At 58.6% G+C, this 18,401-nt stretch overlaps 1 protein-coding gene across 1 annotated transcript in view; it reads left to right on the forward strand.

The window, feature by feature from the left end:
- Nucleotides 1–8,074: 8,074 nt before the first annotated feature.
- LOC111155745 (1-acylglycerol-3-phosphate O-acyltransferase 3) overlaps nt 8,075–18,401 on the forward strand; it is a 90,584-nt gene continuing 80,257 nt past the window's right edge. The window contains exon 1 of the mRNA XM_022516124.1: nt 8,075–8,110. The gene's annotated coding sequence lies outside the window, so the exon portion shown is untranslated. The remainder of the gene's footprint in view (nt 8,111–18,401) is intronic.

Consider the following 18,401-nt stretch of genomic DNA (forward strand, 5'->3'; position numbering starts at 1 on the left):
ATTTCCCTGAGAACGAGGGACTTTGAGCCACTTTCCGTGTGTCCTTTCGCCATCTGGATGTCTTCTTCGGAGAAGTGTCTGTTCAGCTGGTGCTTTCGTAAATAATGACGGTCGAAGCTGATCGCAAAAGCCCAGGAAGGGCTGAGTGAGTGGAAGGCGGTGGGCAGAAGGCGGCCGCTGAGCAGATACCCTTGGGAGTCAGGCAGGGGTCAGAGTGGGGGTTGAGTGTGTCCCCCGCCGTGGACTTAAGAGTCCTACCTCGTGGGCAGTTCACACTCCCCGGGGCACGGGGAGATCTTACAAATTCAAACCCAGTTTTCAACAGGGCACAAATGTCCTTGGGACCACAACGCGTCCCTGACCCGGGCTGCAGAAGCAAGGACTATGGCTTTGCCGCGAGAAGGCCCAGCTCTCAGCCACCCACCCGCTAGTCGGTGCGCGGGACTGTGATTCCGGGTCGTCTGCGGTTGGAGCGGGGCCCCCGGGGCCCTGGTGTGCGCCTGGGGCTGGTGGGGCCCCGCAAGGGAGCTTCCTTTGCAGACAGCCAGTCCACCTCCATTTGAGTAGGGCACTGGGACCCCCCAAGGCAGAGAGGGCGGGGGAGGGGCACTGTGTGTGCTCAGGTCTCTCGGTAGGGACCGTGGTGTTTGTGTCACACCTAACCTCTCATTTCACCCAGAAGACAACTTTGCCCCGGGAATTCTGGTCCCCGTGTTGTTCCAGAGGTCACAAGGGCCGAGGTCACGAGCTGTGAAGGTGGGAGTCGGCAGGGATCTGGTCATGCTGGGGAGTCTGGGGTGCTGCAGAAAGGGCCAGAAACCTATATGTGGCCAGGAGAGAGGGTCAGAGGTGGGTCAGCCCTGCGCCCCAAGTAGGCTTTGTGCCGACGCCCCAGGAAAGAGTCAGAGTCGCAGCTGCAAGGCCTAGGGGAGCAGACCACCAGGCCACCCTCCTACCTGCTGGGAGTGCCTGCTCCTGTCCCCAACTCTGCAGCGGCTTTCTGCCCAAATTCCCCGTGAATGACAAGTGCCTGGCCAGCATCCAGGGGACGTCTTATCTGCCAAGGGATGGAGGGTCCTCACCTCCTACTTTACTCAAGTTCCTCCCGAGGAGTTGGGCAAAGACGCTCTCCGGCCAGAGGGACTGGGGCTTCATACTCCCAGGCTATGTGACCTCAGGCAAGTCACTAAGCCTCTCTGTGCCTCAGTTTCCTCCCTCGGTGGCGGGACGACGATCCCTCGGTCACAGAGCTGTTAGAACAGCATGGCGCATGGAGGGCGGCTGCAGGTGCTGGCTCCTGTCACCACCGTTGTCATCCTGTTACCGCTCCCTCGCTCTTCCTGGCCCCAGTTCTGATTGCTGGGTCGTGGGTGCCGAGACTCCGTCCTGAGGAAGATTCCAGGTCGGCCGTGACTTTTGCTCATGCTTCTCCTTCCTGCCGAATTCCAGGTCCCCTTTAGAACGTGTTCCCCAAAGCTGGGAGTCCCGGCTGAGCCGCGGCTGGTGGGGAGGCAGGGACAGAAGGAGCAGAGCAGAGGCGCCTCCCGACCCGAGGGCAGCTCCGTCCCTCCCTGAGAGCCCGTGAGAGCCTGTGAGAGCCTGCTGCGCTGTCCCCAACCGCACTCACAGCTCTCCCGCCTGGCACCCTTGAATGGGTAAGACTCAGAGCACTTCAGAACGCTTTCCAGCGTCACATAAGTAACACATGTTTATTGCAAAAAATAAACATAAGGAGAGAGACTACGTATGTATGGGCTGAGCATTTGGGGACTGTCACCCCCAAATTCACGTTAAGGTTTGTAATCGACGTGTGTTAAATGTACTGTATTTGGGAAGGGGTCTTTCAGGAGGTTACTAGGTGGCCCAATGTAGCAGAACTGGTGTCCTTGTAAGAGGAGGAGCTGAGGGGCGCCTAGGGGACTCAGTGGGTTAAGCTTCTGCCTTCGGCTCAGGTCACGATCTCAGGGTCCTGGGATCGAGCCCCGCATCAGGCTCTCTGCTCAGCGGGGAGCCTGCTTCCCCCTCCCTCTCTGCCTGCCTCTCTGCCTGCTTGTGATCTCTCTCTGTCAAATAAGTAAATAAAATCTTTAAAAAAAAAAAAAAGAAGGGGAGATGAGGACAGACACACATCCCGGGGACGACCATGTGAGGACGCTGGAGAAGGCGGCGTCGGCACGTCCGGGAAAGAGGCCTCGGCAGGAGCCGGTGCTGCAGACACGGTGACCTTGGACTCCCAGCCTCCAGATGAGAGGGGGCTGCAATCTGAGCTGGGCGCCCTGTGGGGCTGTGCCCGTGCGGCCCCGCAGACTCCTTCCCTGTGGGCGGCGAGGAGACTGCTTGTCCCTGGGGACCCTCCAGTGTCTCCAGGGATGGCCTGGGGGCAGCTGAGCCTCTGGGTGTGAAAGTGGGTCTGCGCCGTTCCTGCCAACAGTGTCCAGGGGCCGGGGGGGCCGCGGGGCCGGGTGGGGCGCTGTTTTCACAAAGCACCCGGGCCCGGGCCCTGGGGGGTTCCAGGGTGGAACAAGCTGGTGAGGTCAGACAGCAACAGGGGCCACGAGGACACAAGGACGCTGCGGGGATACTGGGAGGCGGCAGGCGGGGAGGGCCCCTGGGAGGGATGTCAGAGAAACCTCCAGCGTGGCTTTCCCCACGCGCCTTCAGCTGGTCCTCCCACAGGCCTCGCGTGGCAGGTGGGGCCACATCACGCCCCCAGGACCGCACGGGGAGCAGAGGCTCAGATCAGGGAGAAGATCTGCTGAGCCAGGCCAGAACCCTGCCCCCGCCCCCCACTGAACCAGCCCAGTGACAGCAAGTCCAAGGGTCCCTCTGTCAGGGACAACCACTCCCACCAGTTCTGGGTCCAGACGCTCAAAGTCATTCTGTTGCACAGGGCGGGGGGCACCTGCCAGCCCGGCCTCCACCCCCAAGCTCGGCCCGGCCCCGAGGACACGGCAGTGCACACGCTCGCTTCGGACTACAGCGTTCGCATCCACAGCCGTCCCCTGTCACGTCGTGGCCGTCACGTCCCTCTGCCCCCTGTGCGCTTGTGCTTAATGCCCCCGCCGCCGTGCAGGCCAGTCCCTCCTGGCGCCAGCAAAGTGCGGTCCGGGGGAACAGCCCCGGGCCCCTTCTTCCAGAAACAACCCTTCCTCCGTTATTCCGAGTGTGTGGGTTTCTAGAGCATTTTATCCCCATCACACCGTGTTATCCGCTGTGCCCGTGCCTAAGGCAGGAGATGACCGCTGGAGGCTCTGTTCCTTCTGTGCTGACACACTGGCCGGCTTATTCTGGAAGCGTTTCCTGGGGCCCACGGCGCAGTGCTCGCTGGCTCCCCTTCCCACTCCGCAGGAATTAGGAGGCGCGATCGGTCTGTGAGCTGGCCCAGGCTCTCCCACTGGCACCAGAAATGCTGTGTCTCAACAGGTAAATAGCATGTACTTTTTTTTTTTTTTCCAAATGCCAAAGAACAATCTGGAAGCTGATTTGGTGCCAAGCAAAAAAGGACAGTTTTTGTGTGTCGCGGTGGGGGTGGGAGGGAGAGCTTCCTTTGGGCGAGATCACACTTACTGTGTTTCATGCCCACCCACCCTGTGGACAGAGCGAGCCCAGGGCGGTGGCTCCTGCCTTTCTAGGAGCCTGGGCCACGTTACCGAGATAGAGACCTGGGGGCCTTCGGGGCAGGATCTGCACATGCACAAAAGCACCCCCCTCCTGGCCGGCAGAGTGGCTGCAGCCTCTAGGGCGGGGCGTGCCCTGGTCAGGCAGCATTTCTGAGGGGCGGGGAGGTCTCCCGTAGGTGCTGGTCTGTGTCAGCAGGTGGGGCCTCCCGGTTTAGGGCACAAGGGGCTTGAGGAGTGTGGTGATGCCTGCAAAGATAAAGGGGCCACGACTGGGCAGCCAGAGTCTCAGACCTCCACGCAGCTGCCCAAGGCTCGGAGCCCAGAGCGCCTGTTGGAGGCACCAGGCCCTGGCGGACGCACTGGGGTGCCCCACCCGCTCCCACGGGCTGGGCTGCCTTTGCTCCCTGCCCCCCCTCTGGCCCAGCTGCCCTCCCTCTCTGCGCCGTGACTCTATCCAGGGACTCACTAAGCGATGCTGTGGACAGTCCGTGGCTCCCCGCTGGGCGGCTCTCCTCAGAACAGGCCCCGCCCTCAGGTCACAGGTCCTCGGTGCGCACAGCTCGGTCACTTTTATCCCCACGTGGCAGAGTGGGACACCCACTTTCATAGCTACGATGAGCCCGGATTCAAACCCGGGCCTTATCCCTGCACTTAGGGCCTCCCCATGGGAGGCATGTTTGCCCGAGGTCTGTCCTCACAAGGCACTGGCTTCCCCCACTCCTGTGACCTTGACTCTGACCTCCAGGCTGCTCCTGCCAGGCTGCCCCTACCCAGGGCGGGCCTCCACGTAACATTCTCCAGTGACACTAGACGTCTCGTGTGACTGGCCCTCCGGGCTGAAGGCCGTTTCGCAACAGGCACGACTCCACTTTGGGGAGGGGTCATAGTGCGCACTGGGGTTCCCAGTCTCTCTGCCATGGAAATTCCCTTTTAGGGTGCTTGCCCCTGGAAAAGCCCATTTTTTGTTTAAAGATTTTATTTATTTGTTTGACAGACAGCGATCACAAGTGGGCAGAGAGGCAGGCAGAGAGAGAGGGGGGGAAGCAGGCTCCCTGCTGAGCAGAGAGCCCGATGCGAGGCTCAATCCCAGGACGCTGAGATCATGACCTGAGCTGAAGGCAGAGGCTTAACCCACTGAGCCACCCAGGCACCCTGAGAAGCCCATTTTTAAAATAATTTGTCTCCTGCGGGGCTCCTGGGTGGCTCTGCTGGTTAAGCGTCTGACTTCCTGATCTCAGTTCAGGTCTGGATCTCGGGTTGTGAGTTCAAGCCCTGTGTTGGGGTCCATGCCCAGCGTGGAGCTCACTTAAATCAACAACAATGATAATAATTTGTCTCTGTAAAACTTGCATGTGTAACCCTTGTTTTCCTGCTATGTATTAATTTAAGACAATCTGCCCGTTTTAGGCTAGGGCTAGTGTGCTGGAGATAATTTCTAGGAAAGTCACGATCTTTACTTTTGGTAAGTGTTTACATTTTTGGTAAATATAAACTTTAGACTTTCAGAAATGCCTGAGTTAGCCCCCCAGCCACGGCTCTCCTGGCACTCTCCCGGGGATCAGGGAAGTCTGGGATGGGAGCCTCCTTGCTTTATAGGAAAGGGAATCAAGACCCAAATGGGTCATGTCCTTGACCAAGGTCACAGGCTGAGCTTCCAGCCTTGGCTCTCAGTTCCCCGGGGAGTGACAACAACCTGACTGCCCCGGGAAGCCTTCCTCAGCAGGGAGCCATCTGGAGCCCACAGTGCCCCTCCGTGCCCTTGAGCAATGAGCACGCCTTGGGCGGGGCTTGACCTAATGAGAATCTCCAAACTGGAAAGACTGGTTCCAGGCAGTGTCTGCCCTTTGATCTCAGGACCGCCTCCTGGCTGCGGTTTACTTACCTGTAGAATGGGACCAAGCAAGTTAGTTCGGAGATGGAGCGCGAATAAGGAATGGGGGTTCTCTCCCAGGACCTACCTCACACTCCTGACGGCACTCAGACACCACGCCCCTCTCCTTAGTCACGCAGAAAGGCCCTCTCTCTGCATATGTGTGCCCGCTAATGCTCTGGGTTAAGACTTGTCCTTTCCTCAGTTTAACTTAGGCGGCTAGGGCCCCGTGTCCTTCTCCCAACACAGAAACCATCGTTCTTGGGGCCACGTGGAAGCCCCACACCGTGGCTGAGTCGAGGTCGGGGGCCAGGCCGCCGCTCTGCAGCAGACAGGACCAGCAGCTGAGACCCGAGCTTCGCGGGGCCTCAGTCTCTCCAAATGGGAAATAGATGCCGGCGCCGTCCAGTTCCCGGCCATTTGGAGAAGCAGGTGAAATGATGCACACGGGTCATCAACTCGGTAAATCTTAGTGCGGACCATGTTTCCCAGCCACCGGAGCATGGGCTCTGCCCAGGGCCCGGTACGGAGCTAAGGGCTGGTTGGCTGACTTCCAAGTTCTGTTTAAATGTTTGCTCTGCTCCTGGGCTCCGCTGTGCTTTTCCAGACGCAAATTCCTGCCGGCTTAGATGGGAAGGATCACAGATTCTATCTGAATATAGATTAGATTACATTGATGATGCTTCACTCCGCTGGGACAAATACGGTATTTTGAGCTGATCTAAAGGTTCAACGTAACTATTAAGTGGCCGTCAAGTGTCTAAAGGAGGAGGTACATTTCATTCCTTTTTCAGAAGTATTTATAAAATGTGTGGATTCGATAGATTTAAAGGTTACTACCTAGAAACCATAAAGTTGCTTACCCCCGCCCAGCCCATCACAGCCTCAGACAAACACCTCCCGTTTATCCTTCCAGAGGTTTTCTGGACGCACAGACGCGCAGGCTGCTTCTCAGTACAGGAGGGGAACCTTGTGTCCGCCCGGCCCTGTGGCTTTTCTCGCTGTCTGTTCTAACTGAACAGATCTTGGAGATTGTGTACTATCAGCCTGTGCAGACCCACCACGTTAATTTTCTAAATTAAAAATATTATTAAACGAATACGCTGGAACCCGGTGTCTGTGCGTTGTCTTCAGATTTTTGTTAATTATGGGCCGTAGGTCAGGACACGCTTCGGCGCGGGTCCTCGGGCGCCCGTGGGAATTTACCTATGTAGGACCGACTGCCAGGAGAGGCGGCGTGGGCTGCCGGGTTTCACCAGGGGCGTTTCCACCACCACTGCAAACCCCAACTTCTTTCTCAGGGATAAGGGAGTTGTGAGTAGAACAGGTGCATGAATGTGTATTTTAGTTTATTTTAGCCCAAGTGTTTTCTGAAGTAATGGGAGGAGGTTTAAAATAAGACGCAGCTGACTGTAAGAGCGTCTGCAGTTTTAAATCGTTTCCAGTGAAACCAGTCCGAGTTCAGGAGGTCTGGCTTGACCTGAGGACCTGAGCAGGCAGCGGGTCAGGTGAACACCCGGTGGGGAAAGGAGGGTGGTGACGTCCACTGGCCTGGCTGCGCTCCCTGGGGCGGTTTCCAGGCTCCAGCCACCAGCTGGTGCTCCCGGGGAACTCAGGCAACCCTGGTCAGCTCAGGCGATGCTCAGGCAAGTGGGGAGAGCGGTCACTGACCCGGGAGCGGGCACACCAGCGAGGCGGGTTCCAGGCGACCGCCCCCGGCCCCACCAAGTTCCGGGAAGCTTCCTTCACGGTCAAATCGATACAACGTTGCCAGCCCGGTGCCAACTATAAATAAGTCAAAGGGCGCCGCACGTGGGTCTGAAATCTATCCTCCCGCAGAGCCCCGGCTCTCAGGACCCAGGACGGTCCCCGGTGACGGCGACGCGCGCGCGATCCACCCCACCTGCGGCGGCGGCAACCCCCCCCCCCCCAAGCTGTGACCCGGACTAGGGGAGGAGCTCACGCCCGGAAACGAGCCAGTGCCCGCGGGGGTGGGGGGACGCGGGGCAGATGGGGGGGCTCGAGGGTCGCGGGACCCACGGTGCTGTCTCCCCGCCCCCCCACCTACTGCGCCCCCCATCCCCTCCCCGCGTCAGTCCCGCCCCCTGACCTGCCGGGCTGGTCCCGCAACCCACGTGCCCCGCCGGCTCCGGTCCCCGCCCCGGATTCACGCGCGTCCGTTCCGCGACCTCTGCCAGGGCCCCTTCCCCGCCCGCGCCCCCACGTGTCCCCACCTCCCCCGGCCAGGACCCCCGTTGTCCCGCGCACCCCCACGTGCCCCCATCCCCCACGTGTCCCCCCGAGTCAACCCCGCGTGTCCCCCCGGGCCCCCCGCGTGTCCCCGCGTGTCCCCCCGCGTGTCCCCCCCGCGTGTCCCCCCCTCCCCGCGCGCCGGCGGAACTGTGGGATCGCCGCGCACAGGAAGTGGCGGGGCGGCGCGGCCGAGGGCGGAGGGCGGCGGGCCGGGCGGGGCGGGATGGGGGCCGGGGGCGGCGGGCGCCGCACTCGCTGAGGCCCGACGCAGGGCCGGGCGCGCCCAGGGCCGGAGCGCAGCGGCCGGAGTGGCCGCGGAGGCGACGCCGAGGCCGCGCGCGCGACGAGCAGGTGGCGGCGGCTGCAGGTGAGCGGCGCGGCCCCCGCCGAGGTCGGGCCCCCCTCCTGCCGCCCGAGGTCGCTTCCCCCCTCCCCCGGCCCCCGCCGCCCGAGGTCGCTCCTCCGCCCGAGGTCTGCCCCCACCCGAGGCCGGCCCGGGCCCTGGTGGCCCCGCGCCGCAGTGGGCCGGCTGCGCTCCGCCCGGCGCGGGGCCTGTGGGAGGACCGGGGTGGGGGGCGCTGGGGGTGGTCCGCGGGCCCGGGTCCTCCCGCACCCCCCATCCTCCCCGGTGCCCTGTCCGGGCCGAGGCCCAGGATACCTCCCCGTCCGCATTGCTCAGGCCGCTGCAGCCTCCAGGGGAGGGGGCCCGGGGTGCGGGGAGGAGGGGGCGCCGCCGGGGAAGGGGGCGCCCCTGGAGGGGCCGGGGCCGGGGCCGGGGCTGAGGGAGGGCACGACCCTCCCGCCGCGGACTCTGCTGTGGGGCCCCTCTGCTCCCCCTCACCCCGCGGACGCGACGGGCCCCCTGCCTGGCCTGGGGGCGCTGGGGACCCCGCGCTTCGCCCCTGACCAGGCTTAGTTTCACTTTTTGCGGGTCCGAGGCGGGGGGGCTGCCGGTGGGGCGCGCCGGGGGCGGCGGGCGCCGAGTTTTCGGATTTGACTTTGGCGTTTGGACCAAGGCCGACTGTGAATTTCCACCGCTGGTGGAGGGATGGGGTCAGTCGGTGATCGCAGCGCTCTCCGCGGCAGAGCCCCCCTCACCCCCGCGGCCCACCGCAGGACCCGGAAAGAAGGGTTATTATTAGCACTCGAAGCTACCTTGAAAAATTGGGCAGGTTTTTTTTTTTTTTTTTTTTTTAACTTTGAGAGAAGTTCAGTGCAGTAGGGAAAATGCTGTTATAAATGGCTTCCTGGGCCTTTTTTTTTTTTTTTTAGCACAATATTAACAGTCTTGTCTAAGGGAACACTTGAGCAGGTAAGTTCCTTTTTGTAGGAAATATGATCTTAACAGAAGGAGAAATGAGGACCGCCGGCCTTCAGAGAGTCTGGGATGGGAAGCAGCCACCCACCCAAGAAGTGACAGTCATCCCAGGCAGCCCAAGTCCACCACTGCTGTTCCAGGGAGCCCAAGTCCACCACTGCTGTCCCAGGCAGCCCAAGTCCACCACTGCTGTCCCAGGCAGCCCAAGTCCACCACTGCTGTCCCAGGGAGCGCAAGTCCACTACTGCTGGTCTGGTGCTCAGGGCGCTGGTGTGGGGACCACACCCAAAGGTCCCTCCCCCTCATGCTCCCGGTTGCCTCCCTGCAGGCCCAGACTCCTTTAGGGGTTACTGGTCCACGATTCCCTGTTGCAAAGCTGCATAGGGGTTCTCAGTGAGGTTCTGAACATTCTCTAATTTGATCACTTCCTGTTGCCCCCTCCCCACACTCAAGCATCATGACTACGGGCCCCTCTCAAGGTTTTACAATCAGATTGTTATGGCTCACTTCTGTATCCATTTCTGTCACCCGGAGGGATCTCCATGATTACATTGTTTGAAAGAGAGGCTACGTGGGGTTGACAGGATGGGAAGGGCCTCTTCTTGGCCCTGGAAGGTAGCCGTCTTGGTGCCATGTGCATGCATAGTGGCCATGTTTGGCCAGAGTTTGCTGTTCATGCCACCCGGGGGCGGGGGGGGCCCAGCTGGGAAATCTCTACCAAGAGGTTTGTGTCTTCGCAATAAACTGAGGCATGTGCGAGAGCAGGGGGAGAGACAGGGTTGTATGATGGTCAGGGAAGGCACAGGAAGGATCCTTCAGCCGGTGCCCTCGGGCCTGGGCTGGCCCACGTGGTGGGCTCAGCACCTGCACGAGTACCCCCCCTCCCCGCCCAAACACAGGTCTGTGGGGCCAGCGCCCAGGAAACAGACAAAGCAGGTGTTGTATTTTGAAAGGTAGAAAATGTGTATCCACCAAGGTGATCTGGTGTGTCCATTTTTACTCCTGCTTCCCATGTTAACTGAGTTCACCCTGATACGTAGCCATGGCCTGTGTTCTCTCTGATCACGCTGCAAACTTGGGAAAGAGTGGCCTGGGAGAACAGAGGTCTGGCTGCCTGCTGTAGGTTAGGTCACAGAGCGGTGGGGCCAGATTCCGGCTGAGAACCGGAGGCTCTCATCTTCTGAGACCCCACCATCTACTAAAAGTCCAGACGTTTTCATCTGGGGTCAGATCAGAGGGAGGAGAGAAATACTGAAATCCTTGTAAACAGGGAAAATAAAAAACAGAAGTTATGTTGAGAAGAGCCAGATTTATTGTTTTTGGTTTTTGTTTTTGTTTTTTTTTGTGGTGCTGGGGAGGGGTCCGGTTAACTTGTCTGGTTAACTTGAATTGCACACCTTCTGTTGACTTCCAGCCTGACTTTACTCAGGAGACAGGCAAGGGCGTGCTTAAGGGGTAGACCAGGAGCCCCTCACCGGGTAGCGGCAGCCCCCTGTCACCGTCAAAATCTGGCAAAAGCAGTAGCGTCCACCTCCAGTCCTCTCCTCCCTCCCTGGCCTTGTCAGAACTGAGAGTTTAGTGGTAGAAGTTGTGGCTGATTAATATTTATAGAGCAAAGGACCTGAGTGGCTACATTTGTCTGTTTCCTTTTAAATGATTTGTAGAAGGTAAGAACTTCAGTTGCTCAGTCTTACTGAGAAATTGCTGTTACAGTAAGGTTGGGCTGAACTTTGTAAAGCAATTTCTCAGAAATTTCATGGGTTTTACTTTTGGTTAACCCAAGAATGTCTGAGGCTTTAAGTGAATTGTTTCGAGTTGTAAAGCAAAATGTCTGTGACTTAATCTGCCCTTCCTAAAACTCCTTCAGAATGATCTTAACATTAATCGCCAGGTACTGCAAACACGGGAGTGGTTCGTCCTTGGCCAGCCTTCCTTTCAGTTATCAGGATTTGCCGTGTTTGGATTATCTTTGTGGAGCAAAGTCTGAGAGGTGGTCATCTTGGGAGGGCATCTGTGTGACCGTTTGGGAGGTGGCGGGAGGGGTTGGGGGAAGCCGGCCCCGGTTCCCCTGCAGGGTAAAGTCTCAGTGGCTGTGGACGCTGCGGTCTGATCGCTGTCCCTTCCCGAGCGTAGCTGGAGGGGTCGCAGGTAGGGTACATCCTGGATGCTGGTGTGGGCGGATGGTTGTGTGACAGGAGGCATTCTTCCATAGGACTCAGCACCGAGGTTGGGCGCGTGGTGGGAGCAGCGTGCCAGTGGCCAAGAGGCCTGTCCCCAGGCGACTCGGGGAGGCCATGCATTATTAATGTGGACCTTCTCGATTCCTTTCTGAAAGTGGGTGGGGGGTGAGATCAGTAATAGCGAGCCGTGGTAGCGAATCCTGCCGGGACCAGTAGTAAAACGCCGCATGCTGCAAGAAGTACCTTCAGCCGGACGTGGTGCTCAGCGGCGACTTGGGTGCCCGCATGGTGAGCGCCTGCTGGGTCTGCTCAGCTCTGGAGCCTTTTCCTTCCTCGCGTTGTTGGCTGACCTGAAGACTTTATAATCGTACGCGGTCTTTAAAAGTGTCCCCTGCCTCCTCACTGAGGCTTTGCAGATGGTCCTGTGGCAGCAGCTACAGCGATGGCCACTCCGTGAGGGGTTTCACGAGCAGATTAGGTTGTTCGCTTCTGGGAAAAGCCCTGTGAGGACAGCGGCCTCTCCCCGTTACACGGATGAAGAAACTGAGCAGGGGAAGGGCTTGCTGAGGCCGCTCGGCTAGCAGGTGACCAATGTAGACTTCAAAGGGCTTCTGGAACCCAGAGCACTTCGATGCTCAGAAAACTCAGTGTGTGAAAAATGTACATTTCTGAAACTAAGTGGGTCGGTGCCATGTGAGTAGTCGTTTAAAACCTTTCTTACTCCTGGGAGGCCGCCCTTGGTGGACCGGGGGCCAGAAATCCCCATCTGAGAGGGTGGAAACAGATACATGCTAGATACGATGTTGCCCTGGGGAAGGCCAGGTCATGTAAATCCGTGCGAGCTCCGCGGCCCTGTGCGCTTGGTGGGAGCGAGATGAAGGGCTGTGCTGGGTCGCGCGTCGGGAGCGCCCCGGTGTTGGTCCAGGGTCCCATGGACTGGTTTCGACTGGAGACCGCTGCCCAAGTCTGACGAGAGCTGTTGAGTGAACGTGCCTTCTCCTAGGAAGAGACGTAACCCCCACGTTCAGTGGGGTCCGTCAGCTGGTCTACCTGGCGAAGCCGTTTTTGCCGAAACGAGCCGGAAGGCAGTTCTCACGTGGGGAGTGCATTGGTTTGGGGATGTGGAAGGCAGGTGCCAAAGCGAGGTGCAGGAGGTTGGCTGGGAGAGCGGCTGTGGGGGCTGAGGGGCACAGGGGGGACGCTGGGGGGCCCTGGGGCCACCATGCTGGTCTGATGCGGTGAGAGGAGCCAGATGGCGGAGGCCTGGCGAGGGGGGACCTCTCCTGCCGCTCTGAGAAAGTCTCGCCGGGGTCCTCCAGCCGGGACTGCCCCCACCCGGGAGCCCGGGGTCCCTCAGGCCCAGCCCCCCGTGGAGGGCCCATTGCTGCCGTCTGGCAGGTTCTCCCTCGAAGGGGTCCGAGTGTCCGGGCCCCATGACTGCCTCCCAGGCAGCGTTCAGTGACTTGCACAAAAGTGGAAGGACGCGGTGAACAGTCCTCCAGCGTTGATAACGCCCTGCCGGGTGGTGTTTGTTTTAGTTTTAGAAAAAGCCGCGTGGCTACCGCGGGTCTCCTCCGCCAGGCCTGGCGGTGAGCTGGGACCCGGCAACGCAGTGTCCGGGGCTAGGAAGGAACCAGGGGCTTCCAGATGGTCGTGGAGGTCTGAGCACACGCACGTTGGCTCACGTTAATCACTATTTTCAGGTGTGAGTCGGGGCGGGCTGTCAACCCAGGTTCTAGCAAACGTGTTCGAAAACGCAGTGACAGCCGCAGGTCACCCTGGCCTGGGCGAGTGCGGCGTTTGCCCGGGGCTCCAACAGCTGTGTGCCCCTCACTGCCTTTCCTTATAGTGCAGGGAGTTCTTGGGTACAAACATTTCTTTTTCGGTAAATAAAACTGCATAAAGCTGTGAATATAGAGTCTGACAGGCCAGGCAGCAAGGAGAGCCAGGGGAAGGGCAGGTGTGAGACAGAGGGGGACGGCTACGGGGACAAGAGTGACGGCTGAGGCCTCTTCTCTTGGGCCTGCTCGCTGGACCCCCAGCACTGACCCCCCCAGCGCTGACCCCCAGCGCTGAGCACTCGCCCCGGCCATTGACCCCCAGGCAGCATGACCCCCAGCCGATGTGGCCAGGTGGATGCAGGACGTGGAAGCAGATTTTTGTTCTGCTAGGACGAGGCAGGAATCTGGGTTTTTATAGGCAGCTATCTATTTCTAACAAAGTGCACGCCGGATAAAAAATGTTGCGCCCGAATTCAGCTCACAGGCGGCAATTCTTACGACATCTGGTCTAAGACATTGGTTTAATTTTTGACATAAAGTAACGGAGCTCATGAAACGAGGACAAAATGCACGAGAAGCAAAAACTCTGGGTGACGGAAATCCATCACATGCCGATGAAAACCCCAAATATTGTTGTCCATCTCAGGCACGGCTGCTGGAAACAGGGTGGGGGTTCTCTGACGGCGCAGGGAGGGGAGAGAAGACGGCACCGAGAGTCCGTGTCCGGGGGAAAGACGGGAACTCCGAGCGTCTACACGTGCGTGGGCTGTCCCAGGGAGCGCAAGTCCACTACTGCTGGTCTGGTGCTCAGGGCGCTGGTGTGGGGACCACACCCAAAGGTCCCTCCCCCTCATGCTCCCGGTTGCCTCCCTGCAGGCCCAGACTCCTTTAGGGGTTACTGGTCCACGATTCCCTGTTGCAAAGCTGCATAGGGGTTCTCAGTGAGGTTCTGAACATTCTCTAATTTGATCACTTCCTGTTGCCCCCTCCCCACACTCAAGCATCATGACTACGGGCCCCTCTCAAGGTTTTACAATCAGATTGTTATGGCTCACTTCTGTATCCATTTCTGTCACCCGGAGGGATCTCCATGATTACATTGTTTGAAAGAGAGGCTACGTGGGGTTGACAGGATGGGAAGGGCCTCTTCTTGGCCCTGGAAGGTAGCCGTCTTGGTGCCATGTGCATGCATAGTGGCCATGTTTGGCCAGAGTTTGCTGTTCATGCCACCCGGGGGCGGGGGGGGCCCAGCTGGGAAATCTCTACCAAGAGGTTTGTGTCTTCGCAATAAACTGAGGCATGTGCGAGAGCAGGGGGAGAGACAGGGTTGTATGATGGTCAGGGAAGGCACAGGAAGGATCCTTCAGCCGGTGCCCTCGGGCCTGGGCTGGCCCACGTGGTGGGCTCAGCACCTGCACGAGTACCCCCCCTCCCCGCCCAAACACAGGTCTGTGGGGCCAGCGCCCAGGAAACAGACAAAGCAGGTGTTGTATTTTGAAAGGTAGAAAATGTGTATCCACCAAGGTGATCTGGTGTGTCCATTTTTACTCCTGCTTCCCATGTTAACTGAGTTCACCCTGATACGTAGCCATGGCCTGTGTTCTCTCTGATCACGCTGCAAACTTGGGAAAGAGTGGCCTGGGAGAACAGAGGTCTGGCTGCCTGCTGTAGGTTAGGTCACAGAGCGGTGGGGCCAGATTCCGGCTGAGAACCGGAGGCTCTCATCTTCTGAGACCCCACCATCTACTAAAAGTCCAGACGTTTTCATCTGGGGTCAGATCAGAGGGAGGAGAGAAATACTGAAATCCTTGTAAACAGGGAAAATAAAAAACAGAAGTTATGTTGAGAAGAGCCAGATTTATTGTTTTTGGTTTTTGTTTTTGTTTTTTTTTGTGGTGCTGGGGAGGGGTCCGGTTAACTTGTCTGGTTAACTTGAATTGCACACCTTCTGTTGACTTCCAGCCTGACTTTACTCAGGAGACAGGCAAGGGCGTGCTTAAGGGGTAGACCAGGAGCCCCTCACCGGGTAGCGGCAGCCCCCTGTCACCGTCAAAATCTGGCAAAAGCAGTAGCGTCCACCTCCAGTCCTCTCCTCCCTCCCTGGCCTTGTCAGAACTGAGAGTTTAGTGGTAGAAGTTGTGGCTGATTAATATTTATAGAGCAAAGGACCTGAGTGGCTACATTTGTCTGTTTCCTTTTAAATGATTTGTAGAAGGTAAGAACTTCAGTTGCTCAGTCTTACTGAGAAATTGCTGTTACAGTAAGGTTGGGCTGAACTTTGTAAAGCAATTTCTCAGAAATTTCATGGGTTTTACTTTTGGTTAACCCAAGAATGTCTGAGGCTTTAAGTGAATTGTTTCGAGTTGTAAAGCAAAATGTCTGTGACTTAATCTGCCCTTCCTAAAACTCCTTCAGAATGATCTTAACATTAATCGCCAGGTACTGCAAACACGGGAGTGGTTCGTCCTTGGCCAGCCTTCCTTTCAGTTATCAGGATTTGCCGTGTTTGGATTATCTTTGTGGAGCAAAGTCTGAGAGGTGGTCATCTTGGGAGGGCATCTGTGTGACCGTTTGGGAGGTGGCGGGAGGGGTTGGGGGAAGCCGGCCCCGGTTCCCCTGCAGGGTAAAGTCTCAGTGGCTGTGGACGCTGCGGTCTGATCGCTGTCCCTTCCCGAGCGTAGCTGGAGGGGTCGCAGGTAGGGTACATCCTGGATGCTGGTGTGGGCGGATGGTTGTGTGACAGGAGGCATTCTTCCATAGGACTCAGCACCGAGGTTGGGCGCGTGGTGGGAGCAGCGTGCCAGTGGCCAAGAGGCCTGTCCCCAGGCGACTCGGGGAGGCCATGCATTATTAATGTGGACCTTCTCGATTCCTTTCTGAAAGTGGGTGGGGGGTGAGATCAGTAATAGCGAGCCGTGGTAGCGAATCCTGCCGGGACCAGTAGTAAAACGCCGCATGCTGCAAGAAGTACCTTCAGCCGGACGTGGTGCTCAGCGGCGACTTGGGTGCCCGCATGGTGAGCGCCTGCTGGGTCTGCTCAGCTCTGGAGCCTTTTCCTTCCTCGCGTTGTTGGCTGACCTGAAGACTTTATAATCGTACGCGGTCTTTAAAAGTGTCCCCTGCCTCCTCACTGAGGCTTTGCAGATGGTCCTGTGGCAGCAGCTACAGCGATGGCCACTCCGTGAGGGGTTTCACGAGCAGATTAGGTTGTTCGCTTCTGGGAAAAGCCCTGTGAGGACAGCGGCCTCTCCCCGTTACACGGATGAAGAAACTGAGCAGGGGAAGGGCTTGCTGAGGCCGCTCGGCTAGCAGGTGACCAATGTAGACTTCAAAGGGCTTCTGGAACCCAGAGCACTTCGATGCTCAGAAAACTCAGTGTGTGAAAAATGTACATTTCTGAAACTAAGTGGGTCGGTGCCATGTGAGTAGTCGTTTAAAACCTTTCTTACTCCTGGGAGGCCGCCCTTGGTGGACCGGGGGCCAGAAATCCCCATCTGAGAGGGTGGAAACAGATACATGCTAGATACGATGTTGCCCTGGGGAAGGCCAGGTCATGTAAATCCGTGCGAGCTCCGCGGCCCTGTGCGCTTGGTGGGAGCGAGATGAAGGGCTGTGCTGGGTCGCGCGTCGGGAGCGCCCCGGTGTTGGTCCAGGGTCCCATGGACTGGTTTCGACTGGAGACCGCTGCCCAAGTCTGACGAGAGCTGTTGAGTGAACGTGCCTTCTCCTAGGAAGAGACGTAACCCCCACGTTCAGTGGGGTCCGTCAGCTGGTCTACCTGGCGAAGCCGTTTTTGCCGAAACGAGCCGGAAGGCAGTTCTCACGTGGGGAGTGCATTGGTTTGGGGATGTGGAAGGCAGGTGCCAAAGCGAGGTGCAGGAGGTTGGCTGGGAGAGCGGCTGTGGGGGCTGAGGGGCACAGGGGGGACGCTGGGGGGCCCTGGGGCCACCATGCTGGTCTGATGCGGTGAGAGGAGCCAGATGGCGGAGGCCTGGCGAGGGGGGACCTCTCCTGCCGCTCTGAGAAAGTCTCGCCGGGGTCCTCCAGCCGGGACTGCCCCCACCCGGGAGCCCGGGGTCCCTCAGGCCCAGCCCCCCGTGGAGGGCCCATTGCTGCCGTCTGGCAGGTTCTCCCTCGAAGGGGTCCGAGTGTCCGGGCCCCATGACTGCCTCCCAGGCAGCGTTCAGTGACTTGCACAAAAGTGGAAGGACGCGGTGAACAGTCCTCCAGCGTTGATAACGCCCTGCCGGGTGGTGTTTGTTTTAGTTTTAGAAAAAGCCGCGTGGCTACCGCGGGTCTCCTCCGCCAGGCCTGGCGGTGAGCTGGGACCCGGCAACGCAGTGTCCGGGGCTAGGAAGGAACCAGGGGCTTCCAGATGGTCGTGGAGGTCTGAGCACACGCACGTTGGCTCACGTTAATCACTATTTTCAGGTGTGAGTCGGGGCGGGCTGTCAACCCAGGTTCTAGCAAACGTGTTCGAAAACGCAGTGACAGCCGCAGGTCACCCTGGCCTGGGCGAGTGAGGCGTTTGCCCGGGGCTCCAACAGCTGTGTGCCCCTCACTGCCTTTCCTTATAGTGCAGGGAGTTCTTGGGTACAAACATTTCTTTTTCGGTAAATAAAACTGCATAAAGCTGTGAATATAGAGTCTGACAGGCCAGGCAGCAAGGAGAGCCAGGGGAAGGGCAGGTGTGAGACAGAGGGGGACGGCTACGGGGACAAGAGTGACGGCTGAGGCCTCTTCTCTTGGGCCTGCTCGCTGGACCCCCAGCACTGACCCCCCCAGCGCTGACCCCCAGCGCTGAGCACTCGCCCCGGCCATTGACCCCCAGGCAGCATGACCCCCAGCCGATGTGGCCAGGTGGATGCAGGACGTGGAAGCAGATTTTTGTTCTGCTAGGACGAGGCAGGAATCTGGGTTTTTATAGGCAGCTATCTATTTCTAACAAAGTGCACGCCGGATAAAAAATGTTGCGCCCGAATTCAGCTCACAGGCGGCAATTCTTACGACATCTGGTCTAAGACATTGGTTTAATTTTTGACATAAAGTAACGGAGCTCATGAAACGAGGACAAAATGCACGAGAAGCAAAAACTCTGGGTGACGGAAATCCATCACATGCCGATGAAAACCCCAAATATTGTTGTCCATCTCAGGCACGGCTGCTGGAAACAGGGTGGGGGTTCTCTGACGGCGCAGGGAGGGGAGAGAAGACGGCACCGAGAGTCCGTGTCCGGGGGAAAGACGGGAACTCCGAGCGTCTACACGTGCGTGGGGGGGGCCCTCCTCAAGTCTGTGCGGAGACGGTCTGCGAAGGATGTTTACAGAATGTGCCCCGAGGCCAGATGGCACTCTTGACCCCGACCCGTGTCCGCCGACC

This window comes from Enhydra lutris, unplaced genomic scaffold, assembly GCF_002288905.1.
Source record: "Enhydra lutris kenyoni isolate GAN:26980312 unplaced genomic scaffold, ASM228890v2 scaffoldscaffold43, whole genome shotgun sequence".
Taxonomy (NCBI): domain Eukaryota; kingdom Metazoa; phylum Chordata; class Mammalia; order Carnivora; family Mustelidae; genus Enhydra; species Enhydra lutris.